Here is a 6,000-nt window from a genome sequence, read left to right as displayed (position 1 = left end):
CTGTAGCCAATCTGATTCTAAACTTCAGTTGATCGAAGGAACAAAAGTCATCTTTTATTTTACTGCAACTGAGATCTTAACAAAAGAAAATGCATTTGGCTGAGGTAGGAATGAAAATACATTGTTCAGGGGGTTGACCCAGACGGAGTCTAAAAGGAATTCTGATGTTCTGGGTGTGTTGGTCTGCAGGTGTCTTATTGATAGGACTTTATATTTAGAAGAGGGCTTTTGATTTCTGGCTGAAGGAGAGAGAAACTTAGGAGCTGGAGAGCTGTTCCTAGATGAAAGATAAGAATAATGGCATGACAAAATACCTATGATATAACATTAGGTTAAAAACATCAGAGTACAAAACTCTATTGTACAATATTCTTGTAGTTTTAAAAAAAACCTAGTAGGTAAAATTTCATTCCAAAACTTAGATATGGCTTTTGCATTTTTCTATTACATATTTTAACTTATATTTCCTTCAGTTGATTACGTCAGAAAATATATTTCAGTTCATTCAACATTGGACTCCACTATTCCTGTAGCCATAGCTAAATTTCCTAAGGTTAAGAGAACAAATTAGATTCTTAGCTGAATGTTCCATGAAGTTTGTTGAGATATCTTTTCTATACCTATGAATATATTAAAAATATTTTAAAGTATTCTGTTTGGTCAGAGTCGATAATTGTGTTGTTCAACTTCACTATGTTTTTCCTACATTTTTTTTAGCTGCTTGAATCATAAGTTATTGAAATAAGTGTTCTATAGTCTCTTCACTATCATAGCAGATTTGTCAATTTGTTCATGGAGGTCCATCTATTTTTATTTATATCTGTTGAGTCTATTTAATGAGGTGCATACATGTTTAGAATTGTTATTTTGCTTTGGTGACTTTAACATTTAATCATTGTATAGCAACTCTGTTCTTAATGATGCTATTTGTCTTAAAGTCTTCTCTGACTAATATTAATATAGCTGTGCTAGCTGTTTTCAGTTATCATCTGACTGATATAATATATCTTCACATTTTTTTCCTTTTCAGCTCTTCAGTATTTTTATGCTTTAGGTCTATCTTTCATAAATAGCACAAAAACTGCAATGTGTTTTAATGCAGTCTGACAGTCTGTTTTAACTTGTGAGTTTAGTTTACATGTACTGGGTTAATTGATATATTTGGATTTTGTGTTACTATCTTGTTTATTTTCATATTATATTTATTTTTCTATGATTGCTTTTCTCTTTTGAAAATATATTAGTAATAATCTTTTTAAATGATTTTTATTGATGCATTATAATTATATATAATAGTAGGATTCATTGTGACATATTCATACTTGCATTAACTATACATATATAATTTATATATATGTAAATGCTCACACACACATATAGAGATATATCTTATGTCATGAATTTTGTGGGGACATGTTATTTTCTTAAAGCCAGAAAATTGCTTCCAGGTGTAGCACTTTTTAAGTAAATGTTTAGGAGCAAGTTTTCCATTTCCAACTGAGGTACACACATTACATTTTTTTTTTCTATTTCAGAGATAGAGATTGGGTTTATGTAGAAGTAGGATCATGGTCTTAGTCTGAGCAAAGTTGATCAAGGTAACAGATTACTCTTAATCAAGTAGCTTCTCACAGTCTGGCAATAGGTTAACTAGTGCTCTATGATATTCTTTACATATAACAAAACTAACCACTTCAGACTGAACAATTCTGTGGTGTTTAGAACATTCACAGTGTTGTACAAGGAACACCTGTATCTAGCTCCCAAACACAGCAAGGTCTCTTTTGCTTTATTGTGTAATGCATCTTATTAGGCCCTGTGCCAGATTGTTTTGGCCTCTTCAAAAAAGGAGAATTCTCTACCTAGCCAGCATCTTCCAGAGAGATCTGGGCTGTCCTTGGCCTCATTTCCTGCCTACTTTTCTATTAGAATGATCATCAGTCCAACCTGACATTGAAGAGCAGAGTAACGTGCCCAGTTGTCCTGATCTCACTGTGGTGACTGTTGTGAGCTCGTGTGTTTAAGGAGCGTGACTTGGTTGCTAACTGGGCTGAGCCTTGTCCTGCTGTTTATTGTAGATGCTAACTACCAGATTACAAGAGAACCATCCCCAGTGAGAGTTGCTGTCAAAATTCTACCTGCCTCTCCCACTGCCGGAACACTTTATGGTGAGGACCTCTGGTTCCCCAGGTGGGAACTGAGTGTGACCCCAAGGGTCCGTCACCCTCCCAACCCCCAACTCTTCTCAATGCTTTCTAGATGCTATAATTTCTGAACCTGTGTAAAAAGAAGGACCAATGTGAACAGGTGATGCTTTCTCCATGGAAAAAGCAACAGATGTCTGGTGAAGAGCTTTACCAGAGTTTTCTGCTTGGTACAGGCTCCATTTCTCTAATCTGGAGGGGCAGGAATTGGGGGAGAGACATGGTTTCCTTTTAACTTTTTGATTTTAGGTGAACAGGTTTGGGGCAGCAAAGTTGATCAAGGTAACAGATTACTCTTAATCAAGCAGCTTCTCACGGTCTGGCAGTAGGTTGACTAGTGCTCTAAGATATTCTTTAAATTTATCTTTGTCATCCTAGATAATTCGCTTCAAAGTTGGAAACAGCTGCATCTGAGTTTAGTAGCTGGGCTACATTAAAAACTATGGAAATATGTGTAGTTTTAAAAATGGCACTTTTGAGTACAACAGAGTTGGTATATAGTAAGGGCACAGTGAGAAGGACTAAGCGAACAAAGAATTTAAACCTTTTGTGCACAAATGGTGCTTCTAATATAAACATAAACATATGGCTATACACCCAAGTTTGGTGGCAGCTCAGATTCTTGTTCTCAGAGTAAGATGCCATAGAATAGCTCCTGAGATAGAGATAGGGTTTGTGTAGAGGTAGGATCATGGTCTTGACTGAGCTACCTGCTCAGAGATCAGGGAAGAGGCTGAGGGGAGGGTCCCCTGCTCTGTGTTGACCTTTGTCCTAGAAGCTGGTCAGTGACAGGTAGGTCCCATAGCTTAGCAAAGTTACCTGCCCTCTTGGACAAGTGCCTGAAACACTCTCCTCTTCATAACTTCTACATAGCAATTTTCCCCACCCCATGGACAATTTAGAATAGTAGGTCTTAGTGCATTTCTTGAGTCTTTGGAGGTCTGTTTGAGGCAAGTTGGTAAAACATTAAGAAAACAATCAGTTCAAATGACCTAAATTCAATTCCAGACTCCATCATTTATATTTTAGTTATTTTCCCTGTCTTTCTTTTCTCATTGATATTATCACCACTTAACCTCTATTTTTATTTGTTTTTCCCACTAGGCTCTAAGCCCCATTCAAGCATGGAGTTTATTTGCCCTTTTGGAATTGTATCTCACTGCTTTGTAAGGAACCTAGCAAGTTGTCTTTACTATTTATTGAATTAGGATTGTTTCCTTTTCATTTTTCTATCATAAATAAAAAAAGAAAAAAGAATATTAAATATAAATATTAAATAGAAAAAATAATATAATATTAAATATACTTAATATAATATTAAATAGAAAAGAGTTAACATTTCATGTTTTCTTTATACTTAACTGTAATGTGAACATCTTCTCTATTTCACAAGCTACATCCCTTGAGTGCAATTATTATGTCAAAATTATAACTATTCATTACGACTTGACATGCCATATGAATTGCTTTCCGGGATGTCCTGCAAGTTATCAGAATCCCCAGCAATCTATTTGTTGTTTTTAACTTTGCTAAAACAATGACTATCATAATTTAATTAATTTCAATGTCTTTGGTAATGTTTCCTGATGGCATTATCTGTGCTTCATCTAATGTACTCTTATTCTGTCATGGAGGAGGAGCAGTGTTGCTTCGATTTCTCTGCACTTGCTTACTTTTAGAAGCATTAGGTATGCCTAATTATCTTTATGCCTAAAAGATATTTGGCTGCTAAAGAAAAGTACTTTTGTGGGCATCTGGTTAAAGGGAGAACCATCAAACAAAGTGGATAGTTACTTATGCATGACACTTTGTTGCTTTTCTGCGTTGTCTTTCATGTACCTCATCTTTCTTCTGAAGTCTAAGTGAGGAGATGGCTCAATCCTCAGTAGGAAGAACTTTTGTTGGTATTTCTTTTTACCACAAAAAGCATAACTTTCTGCAGCTTCCTAATCCATTCCAGAGGATGTAACACTTTCCAGAAAGAAAAGGGTTAAGGAGCTTCCTAGAGGTGAGAGGAACCTGACTGAAAACTAGAGTTCAAAGGCAAAGCTGTTCTTCCTGCTGGTGTGGGCCAGTGTGTCACGGAGGAGAGGCGGGTTGGGGAGAACCAAGGTTGAAGGGGGCCCGTGGCCGTTATGTCTTGTATTCACTGGACAGTAACAGACTTGAGTGAACAGGAAACAACAGCAAAAGCATTGGCTTAAACAGTCATTCCATCTAATGTTTCATTTTTCTTACATGTAAAATACTCAGGCTTAGTACAATAGCTTTGCAAAATTTTTCAGATCTGGGATAGACAGACACTTCTATCTACTTAGTAATACTTGGTGTGTGCTTTACAGTCCAGGACCATAAATGGCTTTCTCAATGCTATTCTCACCTTCTCTTCAAGGCAGTAGAAGTAGATATGCAAAAATGTAGATGAAGGATGACTTTTGTGCCTCCACCCCACCTTTCACAAAGTGTCCTGTAAGACCCACCCTGCCAACTTGCTTGGTTATAGTACTGTGTTACGTGGTATTTACTATTTATCAGAAAGCATGGGGAGTATAGGAACTGCTTTGTTTTATCTTTCTCTCTTTGCGTTTGCTTGAAAACTGGGAACATTGAGACCATATGGGAGGTTTTAGAAAAAGAAAGTGAAGATTAATATGGAGTTGTATTTGGTGACACTGAGGTGCCACGGAATCCAGAGCAGAAGTTTGTCAGCCATGTGGTCCTCATGGACCACACTGGGTAAGTGTAAGGGAGAGGTAAGGCAAGGGTCAGAATGAATATTAAAATGCAAGGGAGTTGGGAGTGATGAGACATTCTGGGAATAAGCAGTAATGGCGAACACACAGAATTGTGAATATGTCATGCTTAGTGCTGCCAATGGCTAAAATAATATCCTGTGGTATATAAATTTTATGTGATATATATTTTACCTCAGTTAAAGATCTATGGTCACTCCCTCTGTTCCTCTTCTGAAGAACTGAAGAGTATTCTCTTGGATGTTGCTACTGGTTCATCCCTCCTTGATTCCATGAGCCAGCAAGTTGACCAAATGTGTCATAGGTGGTCAGTTCCACCCATATGTTGAGTAAACCTGCCATACAATCTGTATGGAAGGAAAAGCAGAGGCTTTTGGAATCCAGATTGGAGGAACTATCAATTATTTAATAACTTAAAAATCTAAACTCTACCCACTTTCACCCATACTGCACACTGCTTTCTTGCATATAACCCTTTCTTAAGGATTTTTCTGTCTGACCACTTGACAGTTTCTGAATGCAGATTGAGTAGGTGTGACTTCTCGTTTGCTTCAGAGTTAAAGCCGGAAGCCAGAGAAGGTCTTCCTCTTACTCTTCTGCAACCACAGCAGGTTCTCTATGGTTCCTTGATCTCTTGGGTGTGCCGCTGCTTGGAGTTTTCATATAAGTTGTTTTGTATTTCTGTAATGCTCTTTCCAGATACCTACCTAATCAATTTCTTCACATCTTTGCTTAAACGTTACCTTCTCAATGAAGCACAGTCTGACTACCTAATTTGAGTCAAGTCATCCACTTCCCCCTACATCCTAATCTCCCTTATTTCAGTAATCTCCTTGGCCATATATATTTGTTGAATGAATGAGTATAAGAACAAGTGAAAATTTACATGATATTTGACCCACTTCCTCAAAGACTTTCCAAGTGCCTGGCTAGGTATAAAGAGCGGAAATGTTAATAGCCTATAGTAATTTTACTAGTTTATCCTTCAAGTGGATATCTTTTGCATTTTTATTTTCTAAAGGAGTATCAGAAGTGTTATAGCA

The sequence above is a fragment of the Spermophilus citellus genome (assembly GCF_964194105.1).
Source record: "Spermophilus citellus genome assembly, chromosome: 9".
Taxonomy (NCBI): Eukaryota; Metazoa; Chordata; class Mammalia; order Rodentia; family Sciuridae; genus Spermophilus; species Spermophilus citellus.
This window is presented reverse-complemented; position numbering follows the sequence as displayed.